General features: G+C 38.7%; 1 protein-coding gene across 5 annotated transcripts in view; it reads right to left on the bottom strand.

The window, feature by feature from the left end:
* tafa2 (TAFA chemokine like family member 2) overlaps window positions 1–23,861 on the bottom strand; it is an 84,780-nt gene extending 60,919 nt beyond the window's left edge. For 3 of the 5 annotated variants that reach the window (XM_042335568.1, XM_007895256.2, XM_042335566.1), the window contains exons 1-2: window positions 23,690–23,861; window positions 7,723–7,814 (exon numbers count right to left, since the gene is read on the bottom strand). The gene's annotated coding sequence lies outside the window, so the exon portion shown is untranslated. Of the gene's footprint in view, window positions 1–7,722; window positions 7,815–23,127; window positions 23,148–23,689 lie in introns of those variants that run through there. The other 2 variants (XM_007895254.2, XM_042335567.1) reach the window with 2 other exon arrangements.
* Window positions 23,862–24,065: the final 204 nt, after the last annotated feature.

Genomic DNA, 24,065 nt, shown 5'->3' with positions numbered 1-24,065 from the left:
CCTCTTAATTGCAAATTGCTCAGCAATATGGCCACTACATCCTTCCCCCTATGCAACAAACCTGTCTGTATTATTCACTTCTAACATTACTGTGGTGGTACTTTCAAATTTGTTGAGTTAAGCTCAGCAACTGCTGAGCTCTGGCCTGGAGTTAAATACTCCCTTTTGATGTGATTTCTCAGCTGTACAATACTTTACTGCAAGAGTTCCTTTTTTAATGATCTTTAACAAGCTAAATTAGCCTCCTCCCTCTTTCTTTTTGTTCAACGTTGTGCTTATACTGCTGGGAGAAAATCTGCTTTGCTCCCAGCAGTATAGTGTTGTGGAATGAGAAGCCTGGAATATACTTTCCACTTCACAGTGGGGTCATAAAAGAGTTAACCTTCTGATTTGCTCTTTCATGCCTGCGTTACTTATTCTATTGATCCCTGAGCAATTTCAGGGGAGCAAGTCCAGTATGATTCACCCTTGTGTGTTGTATTGAACAGATGTAAATCACACTATTCCTGAATACCTACTTGTGATGTGAGGAATAGGACTTGTGTTAAATGTATGCTGTCTCAAGCCTCCCGCTGCAATATAAAAGCAACATCAAATTTTAACTCTGGTTTCTGAGAGCCTGAAATGCTTACCCATGGATTGTTTATAGCTGAATATTCCACATCATTTACATATATGATCCGGGTCTAAATTGAAATAATTCATAAGAGANTTTTTTAATAAAGTGTTCAAGTTGCAAATGATAACAGAATGTCTCCTAGTCAGCACAATGTACTTCAGATACCAGAAAGAATCCATTTTAGGTATTCAGAGTCCATATTAAGGATTCCAATTGCAAACCACCACAATTTAGATCCGAATCTCATTAGCAAACACAGAAATGTCTGGCCCTTAAATCTTTGAGATTCATTACATCAAATGTTTTGGTGGCTTCCAGATCTAAAGTTTATCCACTCTAATCTGATATATAGGCAGTAGAACAAGCGGGCATAGGTTCGGGATTGTTAAAGGTAATTTCAGGATAGACACCAAAAAGTATTTCTTTAGATAAAGGATAATTAATAACAGGAAAAATTACCAAGAAGGGCGCATGAGGCCAGGGTGCTGGACTAATTTGAGATAAATTGATGCTGAAATGGATGGATGGCATGGTGAGCATTTTGGACAGGTGAAATGAAATGGCCAAAATGTCTGAACCAATCTTATGATTGTGTGAAAATTGCTAATATGATTCTTTTTGGAAGAAGTTATGTTGCAATTCATTTCTAAATGTGCCAGAAACTTGTGAATTTATGCTAATACAAAAAAGCAGAATTCCACACAGCTATCTTCATGTTTTCCGATGTGTTGATGCTAAGTTTCTGATGTCTACCTATGGAATACTAAATCATTGGAATATCTGGACCTCTGTCCATTTACTGACTGCATCACACCTAAATCTAAATGAAACAGCATTACATAAAATAGGAATTTTATTAAAAAGCAAGTTCAGTGTACAGACAAGAAGAGTATTGTCATGTACAAGACTTATGATATCTAATATGCTGCTGTAAAAAAGAATACATTTCTAATTTCTGAATTGGAAACATAAAATGCAGAATAGATGGAATCTGCCATCGTTGAAGGGCAAGTTAGTATAAGAAGAACAGTAACCCCTTTCCATTGGATTACATTCTTAAAATATGCTTTCATTGTCGCTTTGTTTTAGACATGGAAGATTACCCAACACCAGTTAGAAGAGGAGCGAGTTCTCCCAATGTACTGGGGATTAGTGCTTTCCCTTCTAAATTCATCCGTAAAATAAGGTCAATCCTCTCATTGCTGTTTGTGGGTTCCTACTCGTGCAGATTAGCTGCTACATTTGCCACAAAGTACAGTTACTACATGTCAAACAAACTGTGCAAGATGCTTTGAGTTGTTTCAAAAAGGAGGGTATTATTATCAATTTGACCAGTCTTATCATTGTTCTTAAGAGCACTTTCAAAAGTCCAGTTTCCCATAGGAAGGACTTAGCATATGAAGAGAGGGGCTTGAAGGGGTATGGGTATGAGGGCTGATGGAATTGAAGCAATATCCTTGTTTGATGGACCAAATTACCTCCGTCTGTGCTATCAATTTATAAGTTTCTATGGTTCTAAGTAGAAACGTGAACCTGGAGGGAGACTGTGAGATCTAAATTGCAACATGGACAAACCAGATGTATTACCCTTTGCATTTCACACATCAAGTATATTATCAAAATGTTTCAAAATGCCTTATAATAACTACTATGAAGTGTAACTGGTATGTATTTTTGGCAAAGGCAGCAGCCAATCTGTGCACAGCAATGTCCCAAAATAGCCAGGAAGTGAATGCTCAATTTACCTGGACGTTTATTGTCCAGAACACTGGGAGAAACTTCTATTTTCAAATCAATCTTTAATTTTCATCTGACACAGAGAGAGAGAGAGAGACGTCCGGGAGCTCAGTTCAATGTCTCATCTGAAGAACGTCACCTCCAAAAATGCAGAGCTCCGCTGGCATTGCTTTAGACTGTCAGCCTCGACTGTGAGTTCAAAATCCTGGCTTGTTTTTCGAACCCACAATCTTCTGACTCAGAAGAGAGAATTCTATGAAAGCTACACTGGGAATTTTTAATGCCCTCCCTGCTACAGACCAATGGGACCTCGGTTTCATATTTTATTCGAGGGATGACTACATTGATAATTTCTTAATGTTAATTCTACCTTCCAGTTTACGAATAGCAGATTGCAATATTCTCAGAGAGATTTCTGTACAACCAGAAAATCTGTAAAAAACATCAGCAAGCAAAATATTTTTTTGCTGATTTGAGATTAGTTGTTCTGGGAATCTCACAATCACATATTTATGAACTGGGAGTTTGGGAGTATTTCATTTTAGGTGCTGTACATTGAATTAAAATAGCCACAAATGCTTAAAATCTAAAACATATTAAACAGAAAAGCTGGGAATTCAAACAGGGCCTTCAGCATCCGAAAAAGAATATAAATAGACATGATGTGTAGCTCTTCATCAGAACTGAAAAGCTGGAAGAGCCCTTGAATAAGATAGAGGAGAGCAAGAAAGCACAAAGAAAATTGTTAACATTGATTCCATCAGGAAACTCAGTCATTAGCAGGCTTTAGAAAGCCTGTTAATAGGAGGCAGAGGAAATGGGCAATAGAGCTGGAGGCAATGGAAGGAAGTGAAATATCAGTGAGGATCAGAGGGATAAAAAAGAGACAGAGGAAAAACAAACACTGGGGAATCGGTCCCTGTTTGTTGTTCATCCAGGGAAAATGTTTATCTTTAGGGAATCTATCCTCCTTCACAGCCTGATTGACAGGCATTCTACCATTTACTGGGTTTCATACAATAGTTTTAATTGGGAGGTTTACACTCTGTTGTTCAGTTTTCAGAGGTATTCCCAAGCAGCTCATTCCGTCTTTAGGGAAGCGGATACAAGCGGATACATATCTAGGCAGCAATTAATTAAGAAGGGATTACCTCCCTTTTGCTTCAATTGACTTTATAAATCTGCTTGCTTCCCATTCCCGCTCTTAAGGTTTCATCAAATTCAGATTTTGGATAGAAAATGTGGAATATAATCAATTATATTCGAAGCTGACTGAAGGTGCAGTTAATGAGAGAGGGTTTCCAGAGCAGAGAGGGAGGATTCAAGATGAATGGATTAAGAGAGTGTTTCAGAGAGCGGGAGTAAAATGGTTGAAAGATCACATGCCAATGGTGGATAAGAGTTGAAACGGGACATGAATCAGGCCAAAATAGCATAGCGAGGGGAGTGAGCAAGGATTAGGATCACAGGAGATCACAGAAATAGGGTCATCTTGATTCAATTAGTAGCACTTTCCATATGTGGGTTCAAATTCAATATCAGCACTTTGAGCTTGTAGCCTAGGCTTATACTCTGCTGTATTGCTGGGGTGTACTGCATAGTCGGAGGTCACATGAGATGTCCTCCTTCACATCAGATGTTAAATTGAGGTCCCATCTGCCTGCTCAGGTGGTCATTAAAGATCCCATGGTACTACTGGAATGAGAAGGGAGCTTCTCCAGGTAATCCTGGCTGACAATCACCAAGTTAAAATTGATCATTCACTTCATAGCTGTCTGTGGGATATTGCTATGTGCAAATTGTCTGCAGGGTTCATCTACAAATACAAAGTCACTAGTGAAGCCCGTGAAGTGCTGCTGCCTTGCTCCCATCCATCTCTTCATTCTTCTCTACTTTTTTATCGTTTAGTTTGCAGAATACTACTGTAAGTCTCTTATGATACACAGCAAGCTTTAATTTCCTTAGAATTCTGCTTTTGAACTGAAAACCAATTCCCTTATTTGACCCTTCCGTGTGTCCAAGTCATTTCTCAGCGACGGAATCATTATGCTCCTCCCAACATGAAAGATGCTATATAAATGTAAATTGTATTGTTTTGTCTCCCAGCCAGATCTCAGCTTTCCCTTTAATGGTCATTTGTGCTTTTTTTCCGTTCAGTCAATAGTATTCTAAAAATGTATTTGCAATTTAATTTTGGAATCAAATGCTGTGCTCTATATTTATATTCCCCGCGGAAACACTTTTAATCATTCAAATTGCACTTGCCTATTGCCTTTGCGCTTTATTATCCCCAGCTTTTTAAGGACCTTAATCTAAAACAAACTAGTTTGCTGTAATTCAAGTTCGATGGAGCTATTACACTAAACGACAGTTCTTTGCAACATCAGGTCCAAGAAAAGCTTTCATTCTGTTATATACATGTGAGGAACATTATGCACATGCTTAAAATGTAATGCTCTTATGTGTCTCCAGGGGTGCCTACAACAACTCTACAAATTTCTGTACTTTTCAAGACCACATTTTATCACTGTCAAGATAAGCTTCTTTACTTCAATACGTTACCTTTAGGTACACACAGGAGTTTACAGTGCACATTTCACACATGACAACAGATATGACAACCGCACACAATTAGCTTCGTCAGCGTGTCCACGATTGATGACCCACTCATGCAGTCAACAACACTTTCATTCAGGAATATCTGCATGCAGATGGGACTGGGTTTTTGAAATGCATGGACAATCATTTTTCATTGTAATTACTCATTCCAGATATTAATAATTACTTTAGCCTTGACCTTATTCTGAAAACTGCTCTTTCTCTTTTTTTTAAAAAAGGTAAATTCTAATTTGAATTTGTTGATTGGGAGTTGAATCTCTCATTTCTGGTTTACGCAAGAATTTATTTTGTGATTGGTTAGATTAAAAATGAAAAATAATAATCCAAATCATTGCTTTTCATTTGATATAACGTTTTTTGTGTCTCAAAGCTCTTCACAAAATTCTTAGTATGAAGTGTAGTGACTCTGTATTTTGTAAGCGAATCTATTGCTGTATAAAGGAAATGCTGGGCAGCTGGTATGACACTTGTATGATAGGATGAATGGTTTCCTTCTGTGTTGGGATTTCTTTTTCCAAACTCTCACCTAATTGTTCTAGCAAATGAATCTGTGAACAGTTTCAATATGCATTGTCATCTGGAATGTCTGCACAGAGAAAATTATATTTCTACACAGGGCATATTTGCCACTGACAATGCTTAAATATGCTTTGTAGTTTGTCAGGGGAGGGAATCTTGCCAGCAGAACATCTTTTAAAATAAACAGCTCCCGGCTGAGAAAAACTAATGCAATACATATTGAGAGTTGAACTTGGCAATATTTAGGTCTGCATAGTCCAGTTGCATTCCAGGCAGCAGCTTTAATATTAATCTTTGCATCTGATGTAGCACCATATTGTGTCGTCGAAACATCTCAAAGAGCTTCACACGATTTATTGTAGGGAGCACTGACCGTGCATTCTCTAGGCAAACACACTAGCTAATTTGTGCACAGCAATGTCCTACAATAAGCCATGAAGTCAATAACCAATTTTATTGGAGGATCGTTTTCCAGGACACCAGGAGAAACTCCCTTCTCTTTCCAAATAGTGCCATGGGATATTTAAAGTTCACTTAAATAGGCAGACAGGATCTTGGCTTAATGTCTCATCTGAAGGATGGTCACCTCTGACCATACAACACACCCCAGCACTGCACTAGACTGTCAGCTTTACCAACTGAGCCGTTTTAGTTGTTCTGTTTTACTATGGGTTTCATACACATTTTATCATACTTCACTATTGCATGTACAACACAACTAATGCTATACTTCACAGTTGCTTCCACAGAGCATTTAAAACATATATTTGCTGATATGGGTAGCAATCCATGATGGGTATTAGAAATAGTTGGGATAATATGCTTTACATTCCACTGGTCTGTCTCAATTAGTCAGCTTGATTCATTTAATATCTTAACCTCGAAGCTACTTGGCTTTTAAGTGTTGTAGCCCCAGTATGATTCAAACATCAGCCATCGTTCTTTAACTACAGGTAAATTGGTGCAGCATTAAAGAAAAAAAATCACTGTCATGAATAACGATATATTTAATCAGGAGCAACAACACTGAAATGTTCTTCAAATAAGGGCTTAAAGAGCATAATTTAAAAGGCATTTTGTTAAAGTATAATTGGCTGTTCTTTCAAATATGATGGCAAATTAAAAGCACAATTCACGCTGTAATGGTAGGAGTGCCACCAAGGAGCAACCAGCCTCTCCAACAATACATGCAGCAGAATGCATTAATGCTCTGTGGGACGCATGATTATTAGGCCTGCCTGGTGATTGGGATTTAAATTATTCATAAATTCTAATTCCTTTTACAGGCAAATTGCTCAGTGCACAGAGGCAACTGAAAAGAAACTGGTTAATTCAGAATATTAACGGGGACTCCACTCTCATTAGCTGTTACCTGTCATTCTGTCTGTCCGTTCATAATACTCTGTCACCGAGATACACGTTTTGAATTGTATGAACCCAATATAATAGCAGGTGAAGGCAGAATATTAATACAAGTATAAAATGCATCAGGTATTGCTGATTGAAACCCACTGTACAATATTCAATAGGACCGCCACGACAATGAGGAAATAGTGCTGCAAACTAATTTCTCTACAGTGTTACTCTGTGAAATATCCTTGATTTTCCCATTTGAAGATTTCTAAATGAACAGAGCTCAATTTATTTATCCTGCTGTATTGGCATCAAAGAGAATTTAACAAAGAAAAAGGGGAGTCTTCATGGATTGGCATAATGCAGGATTCTGATCATTTTACTTCCTAGCACTCTTAAAGGACGATCAGAATTATAACATTTTCACAAGAGTGGTCAGAGAAACTTTCATTTTTTTCCGTTTGGTTCTGAGACCAAATATCATCTCTTCCTCAGTTGACAATATATTCAAACTTTCCAAAGGCCCCCTTATTGGCTAAATGACAGTGTACTGAAATTTATTGAAGGTATCTGCAGGAATATCTTTAGACTGCAGTGTAGACACTACAAAAAAAAATCCATCAGCCATTACATTTTCTTAATTTGATATGACCCTTATTCCCCATGCGTCCTTACCAGAGTTCTTTTCACCTTAAAATAAACTGGTGCTAAAATAAAACGGAATTAAGCAAACTTCATCATCTGTATTTGTTACAAAGTGCTGAAAGTGCTGCGTTCAGCAATTGCCTACGTCCTTGTACTAAGATAAGTAATGTGCAGTTGTAATACATTTCTTTAGTAGCTATAAAATGGAATGCAATAATATAGGACTGTACCTCTCCTTTAGATTTCAGTAGGATTCTTATGTTCATTAGCCACTCTCCATAGAATTCTCTCTCAGATAGGAGAATGAAGCACCTCGGTGCATCTGCAGATAAAGAAAAATTAATTTAGACCCCTCTAAATGTCAGCATGCTTCTCTTTGGCCAGGTATCGTCGCACAGGAAATACAAGCGAATGAGACCTGCTCTTTCTGTGATTTGCTCACTCATTTCCACCTCCTAATTTGTTTAGATAAATTTCATAGAAGTGAAGGAACGCCTAATGTCTTCTTACTTGTGCTGAAAATACCTGCCTTGATTTGAATTGTACTGTTTCATCTCCACAACTCATGGATCTTATGTGCAACATAATCTGGTATTGCATTCATGTAATAATGCCTGAAACGTTTGTTATCTGATTGTTTCAAAATGAGACTAGAGAATGCTGCTAGTGTTTTTTTTTACCTGGCATTTTAATCAGTTTCTTCACGAATGTAAAAGCTGTCAAACAGTATCTCTCTTTCAATTGTCTCGGTGTCAACTTTTCATCAATTTCGTACATTCAAAATCATCCAACCAGGAATTTCCGTGCACATAGGCTGATTTAAGAGAATTGCTGGTAAACAGATTGCTGCAGCAAAGGTAAGCATTTTACAAGCAAGATAATCTGGGTTATTTACAGGATAAAGCCAGAAGTTCAAACAATGCAGTGTTACAATTTATAGAGTTTGGACCCAGTTGAGAGAAATGAATACAGCAACTTGCATTCATTCACGTTTTCTAATCCAGTGACTCGATGTCTTTCATGACTTTCATTGTGTGTGAACAGCTACTGCCAGTAAATGTAGATAGTCAACATATTTAGCCAATAGCCAACACGCAGAATTAGAGAAACTAATTATAATATAGTGAGTGAGGACCAAACTACTTTGCTACCCATTGTGTAGCAACAAACTTCACACTTCCAAAGGCAAAAATAGATGACTGATGAACAATAGGTGCAGTTGTTCAGCTACAAATTAGCCAGTCACTATATTTTACAGTCAAAATCCTGTAAAACATGTCAAGGAGTGCTAAGGAGCTATACCCAATGCAGGGAATAGTTTTGTTAAAATTCACATTACATACAGGAAAGTGACCTACTTAACTCAGAATTGGCTCATGAGTTGTACCATTCTCATTCGTACACTTTTAGTCTTAGTTCAGTACATTTCAACTTCTAAGTTCAATCTTCTCCGTTGTCAAAGATCGCCTGTTGTTCTATCCCAATTTGGATTTTTTTTCAAAACATCATGAGAAACGCTTAGATGAAGATGATCCTTTGACCTATTTGATTTCACCTTTCAAATAGCAACCCTACTGCCTTCCTTTTGCAAAGTTTAGCTGGTTCTTAAATGAATGTAATATTCTGCCTTCAACCATGCATCTGTGAAAACTATCCCAGCTGTGGATTAACTGCAGTGTTAAGTGTATGCTCTTGGGATATGTGGAACAAAACAGGGAAATGGGACTAGAGAAAATGGTACCAGTTGGGTGGTCAGTGCCAACACAGAAAGCACTCTATGGTATATGTCCTAAATTTCTCTTTCATAACTGAACTTGGGCTCACTTGACCTTCTGCCTTGGCGCATCTGAAAATATTGTTCTGGGTTTACTTTCTCAATCCCATTTAGCATCTTGTATAGCTCTACAAAGTCCCTTTGGGATATCTCTTTTCAAGGCTAAAGAGCCCTAGCTTATCTAGTCATTCCTCATAGCTCATCCCTCCAAACCCCAAGGATTAGGCTTGTTGCTCTTATCACTACTGTCTTTGGGGCCTAGGTGGCCTCTTGGCACCTAAAACTCTATGTAGTACTCGAAATGCTGCCTGACTAGAGCATTTTACAGTTTGAGAGATCAGAATTCAGCAGATTTTGCATTATAGCCCAGCACCCAGTTTGTGTTGTTTATGGCTGCCTCACACTGTCCAGACATGGTGAGCAACAAGTCAATTTACATCCCATAACCTTGCTGGAAGTTCAAAAAAGTCTGCTTACAAAACACTCCCTTCAGACATTTTATGTTCATTATTGGTCAGGATATAAATGGCAATTATATGTTAAGTAAAATCCAAATTCACCATATCACACAAATACGATCTGAGGCCGAACAAAGTCCACAGAGTGCAAATGTATGCTTCAGGTTTATTGTATTTTTATCTACATCAATATTAAAATTATATCATTATCAATACTATAATATTCTATCAAATTATTATACTCGGTGCATAATGTTGAAAGAGTTTCTTGGTGTACTGTGGACTACACATTTAGTTTAAACACAAATTTAATTTATGTTTCATGACCGACTGCGCACGGGGCTGCAAAGAAATGTAAACAGACAAAAATATAGATGCAGAGTGAAGGCGGGCATTAGGTACCAGGATAGAAAGAGAGCCAGTAGAATGAAAATTAATATGGCATCTGTAATTTGGAAACCATTCTGTTGATAGAAAGTTTTTTTGTATCAATCAGACTATTCAGGTTAGATTGTGACTTTAGTTCTCTCCCAAAAATTAGCAATAGTGGACTCTTGACATCTTGACAAATCCAGGGTCATACCTGTACCAATTGAACAAGTGAGAGTGTACCAATCGCACAACCTGCTCGCATAGCACTGGAAATTGAGCTGGCAACACTCTGCACATACATGCTCAAGCATATGCATGGAGTATGATCTTCCAGCCTCCTGTACTGCCTATGTGTTTTCCTACTGATTGAAAAGAGCTGACTGGTTGAAAATAACTGACTGCTGGAAAAGAGCTGAGCAGTTCAAAATAGAAAGCCAGTCACCTGTATTGCTGAAGAGATTTTTTTATACAAAAAATGAAAAGCAGACTTCACACTGTATATACAGCTATACAGTGGGCAGTGAGACGCAAGCCTGCTGTGAGATGGCCTGTTGGAGGCAGTCGCCACATATGCTAATACGTAATGATCAGGCCAACACCAATTGGCGCAACCAAATTCCCATCATGGGGCCAATGCTGAACGCACAGTGCATTGACAGGATTAATTGCTGTCTACAAGCGCATACTGTGTTTTGCAGCTGAACTGTGAAGCTGTTTTGGCTTTTTAATTTTGGGAGCTACTCAACAACCTTTTCAGCTTTGCTCAATCAAATCTGTCAATAGGGTTCCCTCTACCTGCAATTGTTTCTCTCACTGCAGACTTGTTTTTTCCTGCCTCTCCTCTCCTGAAGATTTTTGAATATGTTTTCCTCTTTTTTTTTAACTCGTACACCAATCACCCTCTGATATTATGTCAAAGTTGTGATTATGTGTGTAATAGGAAACATAGGAAAACAGGAAGAGGAGGAGACCCATTCAACCATCAAACTTGTTCCATTAGTTTATTAGATTTTGGCTGATGATTTGATCCCAATGCCCCATTCATTCACCATAACCCAAAATACCACTACTGCCCAAGCATCCGTCTAAATTTCTTTTAAACGTCCCTATTAATTCCACCTCTACAGATTTCTGGGGCAGAGCACAACCCTTTGTGTGAGGAAATGTTTTCTGACCTCAGTTATAACTGTCTTAGTTCTGATTTTAAGGCTATGCCCCTTGTAATGGAGCTCTCTACCAAAGGGAAGAGTCGTGCACTATTTAATCTGCCAATTATTTTCAGAATATAACCCCAGTCTACTCAGTTTCTTATAGCAATCTGGAGCAGGAACCCTGGCTGATTTTCTTTCCAACCCCCAACCCAGGGGCTCTGAGTTCAATTGTGTTTCCCAAACTGTTGTGCTGGCTGAGATCAGGTTACTAGTGAACTGGGAATTCAATGTCTATAATGGCCTAGTTTGCTCTAGCAGTAGTGCTCTAGGCCATTGGAAGGGTGCTTATTCCTTATACTTGTATTGCATTCTGAAACTATTGCTGTTTTACTGTTTTGCAGTGTAGACAGTCCAGAAAGAAAACACAGAAGTAACTGACTTGAATGCTTGCGTGGCAGAGATAGAAATATAGGGATTACATTAGCGCCATTTCATCACGCGTTCAGCGTGATACATTGAAGCGCTTTGAGAGTTGGCTGGCACATTTCGCCCACAAAATACACAGTCGATTTGCTTTACAGTTTATTCTGTGAAGCGCTTTGAGACGTCTGAACAACGTGATAAGGTGATCTATCAAATGCAAAGATTATTATTTTCCTCTCAACATGAAAGGAGTAATATAAATGTAAATTGTTGTTGTGATAAAAGGCCAGTCATTCCATCTCAGACATAGTGTAAGGATAGACTGATAGTGACAACCAGTTTAGAGAGTTTATGATTCAGATATGGACAGGCAGACACACTAATGGTTAGATAAAGAACTAGAAATGGAATGACCAATTCCCCAGCTATAACAATTATCATTGATAATATCAAAGAATTAACAATCCTGTCAACTTTTTAAAAAATATTTAAACGTAAAGATAATAGGTGGGACTTTTTTTAAACTTCAGAAATAAGCTTTTATTTTGCAGTTATAATGTAACCCATGTGAATCCTAAGTAATATGAAACTACAGTTAAGTATCAATAGCTGGTCGCTCCAAGGGAAAGACCACAGTGAACAGTTATCAGGAGTTGGGCAAAGGTCCTTCTGGTCTATTGGACGGTTGCTCCATGAGCTCCCATCCTATCCTGTTGCAGAGGGCTGGGCTGTGGTCTCCCATCCTTTCCTGTCACAGGATAGGGAGAGAGGCCTCTGCAATGCAAGATGCCTTCTTATAAGAGGAGTTATCTGAAATAAGTACTTATAATAATTTCTAGAATCTAACTACAGTAGTTACTTGTGGGTGACAAGTAAAGCGGGGTCCCTTAAAAACAATTTTCATGGGAATTGGCCGGGTTATTAACAACACAGCTATTTAAGTGGTAGTGACAAGTTAAGCCAGGGTTTTGATATAATGACACAACATCCATGGTGGATATCATTTAAGAACAACATTCAAGTCCTTTAAATTACTAGAGACTAGAAATTGCCTTAGGAGTTAACAACACATATTGCGAAATACCTATTCTTTTGCATGAAATACAATGTTTTGGGAACATCTTGTCCCAAAGATTTTGTACCTCTTGAAATTTTGTTCCAGATGAATAAAAGAGAACCAAGGTTACATTTTGTAGTTCCACACTTAATATTGAAAGGTTCATGATTCATTTTGGTCACTGCCTTATACTTTGCCCACTCTTTATACCAGAAACCACACACTCCCTAACACTGCCTCCTTTTCCCACCTCTTTTAACTCCAGAAACCAATTACTTGTTTCCAAAATAAATGCACACAATTATGTTATTGGTTTTTTAAAATCTTTAAATTAAATCTGGTTTTAGTTTAAATTGCTTCCACAGAGATCTCCCTTTCATAAACTAGTTAATTTGGTAAATATAAAATGAATGAGTTGGTAGTCATGTCCAGCCTTGTATGTAAAAATCCTTTGGTGGCATCTCAACAACAACAACAACAACAAGATTCCATTTATAGAGCGCCTTTCACGTCGGGAGGATGTCCCAAGGCGCTGTACAGTTGGGTCAGGACCCGAGGAAGGGGGAAATGGTCAGGGTGAGGGGAGGGAAGGAGCGAGGAGGGGGTAGAGAGTCGAGAGGGGAGCTGAAGGCACGGTCAAAGAGAAAGGTCTTGAGACCGGCCTTGAAGGAGGAAAGGGAGGAGGCAAGGCGAAGGCACTGGGGGATAGAGTTCCAGAGCCAGCTATTGAGTTGGACCATGTTTTTCCTGTGTTAATTTTTATCAGAAAATAAGATAAATGTTTCAACACCCACATATTGTGACACTGCAACCAACTTCAGTCACTTGAGCTTTTATTCACTTCAACAGTCTGAGAGAAAAACGATGCAACACTTTTGAAGATATCTACATTACTATTTTATTTGATCCCTGTGGCAGCTTCACTCAGTAAAAAAAGTGAAGCTTTTCACCCACACTGAACATCCATTAGCATTCAACAAGCTGTATTTATTTGCATCGGGGCAATAACCTGGGGCTTGCTTGGTTGTTGCCATGATAAATTCATTCCACTAGCAGAATATTGGCACACCACACATAGCTCACAGATGAGTACACAGCCTCTAACTACAGTACTGCTCTGGTGTGATGCTGACTGAAACTATAACCCTCCCTTAAATCATGACTCTTTACATCCGCATATCCTATGCTAAGTGACAATACTACAAAAGGATAGTCCTGTTTTGACTCTCGGAACTCCATTTAATCCAACCATATTTTTCCAATTTGTTAAATCTCTGGACAGTAGACTTGGCACATTTCACACTTCCTAGAAATCATCAACACTGAATTCAAAAGTGCAATGGAATTCCTGGGAATCTTATTTGATGTCTTTTCTTTTCTGTCAATATCGTACATTGCTATGCAAGTTGAGTCCGACTAATGGGAGGATCCATAAGAAGGATGCTCCAGTAAGGTGACTGAGATCACAAAGGCATGAACAGTGCAAAAGTGTAATGTATTTATAGCGTACCTTACAAATGGTGTGATTAGTTTTCTAATCACTTTGATGTGTTCAACCATTACTTTGGGTATGGAACCATGGTTCTTAGCAGTCAGATCAAAGAGACCATTGAGCATGAAAGCCAATCAGTAAAGAAGATTGAAAAGAGCAATCTAGGAATTTATTGACTAGTTTTTAAATTGATACCAATTTAACCATTCTTAGGAGTCACTCAGCTATATCCAGCTAGTCAAATCATTGTTAAACTCTAGCTAGAAATCTAATCCCTTGTCTGGGAACAGAGGGATTACTCTTTATCCATAACCACTGGCACGTAGACCAGAGAATGGAATGAGTTATGAGATAATGTGAGTCAATTCAACTGGTCGTAGAACAAACAGATGGGTTATTGCCAATTGTTCGCATCACTGATAGCTTTGTGTCATATACATCTGGGATTTTAGATACAGTTGATAATTTCCACTTGAATCTAGTTTTACTCTATTTTGGAGCAACCAAAGTTTAGCAAATTCTTAAATAGAGCCTTAGGTTTGAAGTCTCTTCTATGTAAGTTCTTTTAAGAACTACAGGAAACTGGCTGTAAAGTGAAGACAGAATTCAACAATTTTCCAAATGCTGGACAATTTGAATTGCTATATAAATAGAGTGAATCTAAACTCAAGTGGAATTTCTCCATAGTAGCAATTAATACCCTTTGAGATGTTACGAAGAGTGCTATATAAAAACAAGTTGTTGATGTCATTTTTGTTGTTAATACTTTGGGGTGATCTTCCTCCCATTGGTAACATTTACACATGACGAGCAACAGAAGAAAAAATGAAGTTTAAGTGGTACAGACATTTTGAACAGAAATCTGATTCAATGGGAGACAATAACCTGATCAGCCCACTTTAAAACTGGAGTTGCAAAGCTCTGTCTCAGTGGCAAAATGTAGTTATTGAAAATACAACACAAACATAGCAAATTTCACATAGGGTAATGTGATGTCTCAAAGTGCTTCAGTGATGATGCTGAATACCAAACAGGGAAGCTGGGTTTGGGTGGGGCAAGCCAAGGCACAGCCAAAGAGGCAGGATTCCAGGAGGCTTTAAAATTCAGATAGAGAAGGTATAAGGTGGTGGGATTTAGAGAGAAAGTTCTATAGGATAGGGATAGGGTTGCTGAAGGCTCGGCCACCAATGGTAGGGCCTGAGGGGGAAAGGAAGATTGAGGCTCGAACTTGCCAAGCACAGAAGTGAACAGGGTGCAGGGAGGGCAAGGGTTTATAAGGATTTGTAAGTGAGAGCTGAGGGTCTTGAAGTCAATTGTTTCTCTGGGAGACAGGGAGCAGTGAGGTCTGGCGAGGACAGGATTGCTGGGCATGCAAACTTTACAATTGAAAACAGCACGTAATAGTTGCTGAAAGTTGATTCTGCCTGAGAAATCTACATTTTGTTCTGCCCCTCGGGCTCAATGAACATGGAGTATTTAACCACTGTTTGAATACAGTAGATGAGGTATCAACAGAGTGTATTGAAGGGTATAAGAAATTCCACTGATTGAATTGTAGTTGTAATATTATCTATGGAGAAACGGACCACAAGTGAAGTTCTTTGCACATAAGGCAGTGCTGTGGAAGAAAGTCCCCAGACTGTCCTATTTGAGCCTTATAGATCCTGGATTACGGTGATTTTATGGATTAAATGACAAAAATATTGATTCCAGATCCCAATGTCACCACATCACAACAATGGGAGGTAAGCGCAGTGACCAATGCCAAAATATACCTTGGAGGATGTTACTCCATGTGCAGCAAATCTAATTACTTTGACAGCATGCTCTTATAATAGGGAAATCCCAGTCATTGTACAAATGACCAATTTGCCTCTAAATGCACTGGTGGACAGAGCATCAGCAATGACTGATTAATTTGAGGTTTGAAAACAAAATTCAGAATATTCTATACATACAGTATATCTCAGTTTTAGCTCCAGTGTTTTAATTTGTATTTTTCTTCAATAATAATAGAAAACGTAATGATCTGATCAACAAAATTTTATTACAATGTCATGCAATGTTAGCTTCAGCTTTTAAATACACACCATGAGAATGCATGAAAATAGCAATTTTAAGCAAACTGGGTTATCAAGAGAGATTTTTTTTATTTATTTGGTGTTTATTTTTCTGCACTTTAAACTCTCCCTCGGGCACCATTCTGTGACCAGAAGGTAAACAGGCAAATTACTTAAATTTTTCACTATTCAGTTGAAGGTTCTTTCTAAATATAAAGTGTCAGTATTCATCAAGTACTTTCTGAGTGTAAATCAAAGATTGCGTTTGTCTGTGACAGTTGTTGAATGGACCACGATCATAATGCACGAAGCACTTACCAACCTTGACACCATTGATCATAAAGATGCACAGTGCAAGGTCACTTCTTACTTTCCCCTCTGAACTAGCAATGACAAGCTGCACTCAGTTTACCAGACGATCAAGGGATCTATGTGCAAGGCTTTACCCCAAAGCCGCATTCTGTCCTCCCATTCCATTTCTAGAGATTGCACAGGGGCTGCACCGCTATGAGCTTTCTGCCACCTTCTTCATCAGAACAAGGAGCATTAGGCCACAGCCCCACCTACTTCTGCTCTGAACTACCAATGTTCATAGTCCAGTACGCAACAGTTACAAAACTGCATTCTCCTCTGCCAAAAGACCGCAACAAATTGGAACTTTTTTTATTGCCAATGAAGCATCATTCCCCTTATTATATTACAAATAGAAGAATGGGATGATGCCAAATATAAAATGACTTAGCAGAATGATTATTGAAATGATAACATATATTTGTTTCTTTGGTTGTATTTGCACATAGGAGTCATTCACTCATTAGGTTTCATGTTTGCTGTTCTATCCTCGAATAATTTAGTAATACAGTATTGTACATTGATGGGTTCAGATCAAAAGTAAGTTAGGGCTTTTTATTTTACCTTCAGTTACAGAAGTGCGATTTTACTGAGTGAAATTATGTTACTGCCAGTTTCCAAAGCCATTACATGTTACAAGTTATGATTATGACTTGAGAATAATATCAAAATGATTTTAAAGGGTAACAACCTAAAAAAGTTACAAAAGCTCTTTTGTTATTCTGATTATAAAGTAGAAATCCATCTTTGTTTTAAATGCAGAAATGATCTTATTTTTCATTCTGACAGCTGCTGTTTCATCCTGGAGCAACCATTTTGTGAGTAATTAGTGTATGATTTCATTAATAACTGCACTGAGCTAGGTCAAACAAATCTCTTTCTCTCTCCATCTTTCATACATACAATGGCATTTCAGAAAACTATTTTTGGTCTGTCTTCCTCTCATTCAAACACAATAAAAAAGGGAAGACCAGTCATTCATCAAATGAATCTGTTTGAGAATGCGGCAACTTACTCCCAAAAAAATCTGCCTTTGGTATATTTTTGCATTTGCATTTTTTTTTGCATCACAATTGCAATGCATTAAGACATTTCAATGCATTAAGACATGACTTTCGTGAAATAGCCCACATTCACCTTTAAATGTTACTTTTCTTAAAGAATTGATCCCTTACAGTTCCCATTGATAAAACATATATCTAATTGACACGCAGGAGCTCAAGACGCCTACCTGATAAGTAATTTATTCTTCATGCCATCCATTGTAAAGATATACAAACAATTGAATGAATGATTTTATGTACTCACAACATTGATCTCTGTGTTTTAAGTTTGGTTTGCCTGCCAGTCAAAGACATAACTTAGAATCTAGAGAAACCCAGGGGTACAACAAGCACATAGGTTTCTGAAAAACAGAATTCCTCTGTGTATCATATTACTGTGAAAAGACGTGCCTGTTCTTCCCAGTTTACTGGAAACTTGTGACAATTGTAGGCCTTGATAATTTAACTGGAGACATTATTGTAAGAAAAAAGAAATCGTAAAACCAACAAATTGTCATTTCAATCATAAAGGTAATTTAGCCATATCATCTCATTAATTATACACTGTAGATTCATGTGGATAGAAATTTCTATGTCTCTCTCACCACTGATCCAAATATTCCCACCATGCTACCATAGATCCAATTGGTATTACTGTGTTTGACTATGTTACTACCACTTATTGCATTATCATCTCTTACAACCATGACTCAGACAACCTCTAGTCTTTACAAGAAACATACCTGCTCCTTTTAAATACTTTTTTTTAAAATCACCTAACAAACTTGCATTTGAAAAGTCATGCAACATTATCAAATTTATCAGAATTCTCCACTCTGTAAATTAAATAATAAACCAGAAATACTAGTTCCAAACAAATCAGACATTTATGAAGTTTACATGATGCAGATGAATAAAAGTTAATACGTGTTACTAGGTTACGTCATGTGTGAAGCAACTTGGGAAATAGAATTGTTTAAAGTTTTCAATTCCAATCGAGACGAAAGGAATGGTCAGATCCCCAATGTATTGCAATAATCCAAGTCTCCAATCTCTTGCAAAACACCATTCACATGTATAGAACCTGATGAAAAACATTGCCCAGTTTGATTGTGAGTAGCTTCAGATGCAATGTAACTGCAACATCTCTTTCATCCAAGTAATTTACCAATGCAGCTCATGAAATGTGAATTCCAGGACTAAAGTCACACAGATCATTTTGCTTTGAAACATTGAATAAAAAAAATTAATATCCAATGACGATAGTCTTGGGATATTCGCTGTGCATAGATACTGTTTCCTCATTTATTAATGGAACAACATTTACAGAACAAGAAGGAAACCATTCGGTCCATTGTACCTGTACTGGTGCAAGTTGCCTCCAATATGGAACTGAAATGTCTCAAGTGTATGTGGTTCAAAAGGGCAGGTCTGTCACGGATTGACCTGGGAAAATTTCAGTGTAAAGAGCATAAACAGAATAGCACATATAATAGCACAGAGGAGGAAGTAATAAAGTATTAATGAATGGAACTGCAATATTTCTTGCAGGCCATCAGAAAGCAAGACTATTTTAATAGGCTAACAACCCAACTCGAACTGAAATTTCAAGTGTGTTTTTTTTAGAATATGAATTTAGAATCAGAAAATACTACAATGGTATTTTTGATCAGGCACAGCTTTGCTGCACACACTGCAATGCACAAAATTAAACCAGATTATCTGTAGGTTAATTTCAAATTCTTAAAAATTAAAAATTACCCTTAGAATTGATTTTAGATAATATATTGGAGACAACGCCCCCAAAATCACTGTAACAAATACTATAAACCACAGAAGCACACGTAGGTGATCTATAGATAAGTGTTAACTATATCTGTTAGTTCACAACAACTCGCTGGTTTTATCACTGTAACACATTACCGCATTAAGGATACAAATACTCCCTCAGCCCAGTAGTTCCAAAAACTTTATTTTAAAAAGAAAAGTTGCTATGAATGTAAAACTACTCAAATCACAGTCGGTACATTTGCATCAGAACAGCGTTGGAATCGGATCACACAGAGCACGAAAAATGTGTTCACTGATGTCACTTTCCCTGCAATAGTGGTGAAGTCAAATTGTTCACACAGGGAATTGGGAAGTTACAGGACGAGTTTGGCTATTTTGTTGAATGGATTTGGGAGTGAGGGGGTGGGGGGGGGTTCTTTATGATAAACTCCAGCACATACAGTACTGTTGTGTGCATTGCCCCTCCAACATAACGCCCTGTTACCAAATCTTCTTCCCACGATTTGGGAATATCGTTTAACATGATTATTATAGTGCAAACTATAATTCAATCCCTTGTACTAAAGTACGAGTAACAAAGAGAGAGAGAGAGAGAAATCTCTGGGAGGGAGGGGGGGAAAAAAATATCCACCATAACGTTGTGCAGAGAAGTTTTCATTCAAGCACCGAAGGCTCCAACCAGGGGAACCAGTGATGAGGACCTATGGATCCACAATAAGTACAGGTGTATTACTGCGTCTGTCCATTGTATGGCAAACGATGCTTTCGAGAGATGTGCAGCGAATGATTGCGAGCGCAGATCGACAGCTTTCTCGCTGTTTCAAATTCATCAGCGTGACACCAAAAAGAGCAGTGAGTGCTGAGGTTTCTGTCTGAGACACAGAGCGAAACTGGCAACTCGCCCGCAATCGTTTCGTTTCGTGCAAACCTTATCCTCCAGTGCTTCAGAAATAACACTTCTTAAAAGCACACAGCACAGGCCAAGCACATATACTGTCCCAGGGGCAGTGCAGTCAGACGCTAATGGGTGCATTTTGCAAGAGAAAAAAAGTTTTTCACGTCTAGGAAATGTTAAGGTGAGGTCGGTACTGTCTGTGTATTACTTACGTTCAAAACGACTGCATATGAAACGTTGGGATAGAAACACAGCGGCTCAGGTTTTGCTTCTCTTACTTGAAATAGTTTTTTTTTCTCATCTCGGGTTCTGTTGTACAGACCATCAGCTTTCCGTCCTGGTCACTTATGGAATTCCTTTTACACTCAGATAGTTTCAACGCTTCTGATGTACGCAAAATGCAGCTCAACAAAACAAGCAAATAAACCTCAGCAGTGGCTCTCGCTCAGTGAATCATACAAAACGAAGGCAGTCACCATCCACCCACATTTTGTCAAATGAATTGGCTCTTTCCCATCACTGTCTTAGAAGAAAGAGAGAGTTTGCCTTTCCATTTTTCTTTCTCCCACATGGTGTTGAACAGATAGTCTATCAATTATAATGCACAAGTTTGCACAACCATCCCTGAGCTGAAATACCTTTAAACCGCTCTCCTCTGAAGGACAAAAAAAAACAGAATCAATTCAGCGTAATGCAGGTCTGGCGATGGATTTTGCCCCCAATTTCACATCTATTTGATTTGATTTTTTTTTTGTCCCCCCCCCCCCCCCACTGACTTTTTAGGTTCGATTTGAGAATTGCAACCCGTTCATTTTCGACACTTGCTGACTCTTATTCAACTCAGATTACTGCGCTATATTGGGAGGGTTGTAAACGTGGAGCTAAACCCCCAAACCCTTGAATGAAGTACAGCAATTGACGAAAATAATCTGGTTGTTGAGACGAAAATAGATAACCATTATCTCCCAGTCGATAGTCATTTTCCAGCCACAGGCACTGAGCTCTGCAGCCATCAGGGCTACTTTGGGCGAATATCTCACTCCCTTGCTTTGGCTGCAGTTCATGTCGCCTCACTGTTTGGCTCGAAACATGTCAAGCAATTTCTATGTATGATCTATACATATTCTATACATATACAGGGTGGCCAAATAGTCGTGATAACTACCCTGTTGCCCCCCCAAAAATCATAATTTCTCTAAAGATTTATTAGATATTGTAATGGTTTCACGACTTTTTGGTCACCCTGTATATATACATATGTATATATAACACATATATATATATAACATTAAATAGTGGTAATGGAGAGGTAAAGTGTTTCTTTGAAATGAAAATGAATGAGCATGATTTGCCTCTGAGCTGCCTTTCCTACATGAAATCGAAAGGCTCCTCTGTTCTAAGTCTGTTGGTGGTGAGTGGTGTCTGTGAAAGAATAAGTCGGACAGGAGAGGGCAAAGGGAGAGAGGGAATCGACCTGACAAGGAGAAGGAATGTAACAGTAAACAAAATGACCAACTAATGGCTGGGAAAAATTGGGCGAGGCAGTCCACAGAGATGACGATTGAATTGGGCTCCAATTTGCCCATTTAAAAATTGTTCCCATGGTTTTTACTGAGGCCACAGTAACTTTACAATAGATTTGTACGTCCACTTCTTTTGTTCAAGCTATTAAAAAAAAGATCTGCCGATAAGGTAGCTGTATGTTTCGCATTGCTGTCTGACCCCCTGTATTGCTGCAGCCCTCCAAACACACACATACACACACACACACACACACATACACACACACCCCTTTCACCCCCACCTCCTCCACCTTCACTGTTTGGTACATATTTTCTAAGAAATTTCTATACACTGCATAGAGACACAACACAGACAAGGACGAGACAGACCGACTGTGGAAAGAACGTGTGAAATCCAGGCTGGGTGAAAAGGGATCAATCAATGAGTAAATAGCAGTTTTATAGTAACTAGTGGGAGAGTTATTTCAGAAGGTGGGCTCTTTGCTCCCTCTTTCTAAGTGCCCTGTGTGTTTCTGGTGCATCATTAGGAACTGCACAGGGACCTGTGGGGGTTTGACTGTTTATTAATACTGAATGAGTCGAGCATCCTTGTACAAGATCAGATATCTGGACCTTCCCAAGCATTTGCTTCCCAACTGTTCACCCGACTGCAATGATTATATTCCAGAAAGACTCACGAAGCCTGAGACACTACCTTGCATGCTCATATTTTCTCCCAGAAAAAGTGGCTGCACCTCGCACAGTTAGGAGAAACACTCAATGTGCATACACACACACACATATATACACAAATCAAACCCACACAAGACTTTGATCGACGACCGATAATAAAAAAAATGCAACCAACCAGAAATACCCCCAATAAAGCGTGAAAAACAATATTAATCTGGTTGAGGATTGAAATCAGGAGAGAGAGAGAGAGAAAAAAACCACAAACGTCTGAGAAAAATGTCAAATCATAAATGATCTGCACGTTGTTGGCTTTCGTGTCCACCAGAAAAGTTAATTCTACATCAATTTCCATCCTGTTTTTTTTTTGAAACATTTACAGCATCAATCCGAGAAGAAAAAAAAACAGCCTTTCGTGTGATTGCAATTTCTTTAAATGTTTTCCAATTTGCTGATGTGGATACGTTACACGTTCCCTTTCAATATTACTGGTGACGAGTGAGTGAAGTGCATTGTAAAAAAAAATAATGACACAACGATGCCTCTAATGTAACATCTATCACTTTTATCACCTACCTGCTGCCCCTCCTTTCTTCCTTCCTTCCTTCCTTCCTTCCTTCCTTGAGAGATACCTATCACCCACCTTGACTTTAAGGAAGACGACTCTGATCTTCTTGCTGGGTTGTGTGAAAAAAAAAGGAAACAAAACCTTGTGGGGTCGCAATTTTTTTTTTGGTGCGGCTGAGGAGGGGGTGGGAAAGTGCAAAAAGCTTTGCAAACGCTCCACATCTAAGGCTGCATCTTTCGCCTTATTCCACCACCAATTTTTTTTTTCTTTTCCTTTGCCTCTCTCTCTCTCTCTCTCTCTCTCACTCACTCTTCCTCTCTAATCCACCCTCTCTGTTTGCTCCTGCACAAGCTCTGGCATAAACTGATCTGAGCCAACAAGAACAACAACAACAACAGCAACAAAAAGAGAACCACAAAGCCTGGCAGCACCCACACACACCCCCACACCTCCACCCCCCACCCCACCCCCCAGAAGCCAAATCTTACTGAGATCGCAGCGATGGAGTGGGTGGGTTGAGGGTGTAGCACTACTATAGCACTGATGAAAAGCGTCTCCTGTAGCAATTACCTAATCTTATTCCATCTCTGATCTGTTTGCTTTTTTTCCTGTAGGTCCCCACTCTCTCTCTCTTGGGAAAGCCGATTGGACGGATCGATTCACCTCCAGGAAATCTGTATCCATGTAAATTTCAAATGCAAAAAAAAAAGGGGGGACTCCACCCGCAGTTTTGGCCGAATAACACGTCCCTGGTGTTGGGGTTTTTTTTTTTGGTGGGGGGAGGGGGGTTGTCCTGTGTAAAAAAAAATGCAACGTTGAAATCTTCGCAAAGTGTTGTACGATGACTTCAGGTGATGTGCGGTCAGTTCTTCCCTCCTCTCCCTCTCTCTCTCCCTCTCTCTCTCTCTCCTCGTGTGTCTGTTGAACGAAGGCAGAGAGTGAGCAG

This window comes from Callorhinchus milii, unplaced genomic scaffold, assembly GCF_018977255.1.
Source record: "Callorhinchus milii isolate IMCB2004 unplaced genomic scaffold, IMCB_Cmil_1.0 Scaffold5, whole genome shotgun sequence".
Classification (NCBI taxonomy): Eukaryota; Metazoa; Chordata; class Chondrichthyes; order Chimaeriformes; family Callorhinchidae; genus Callorhinchus; species Callorhinchus milii.
Note: the sequence above shows the minus strand (reverse complement) of the source record. Positions and strands in the feature narration are given on the sequence as shown.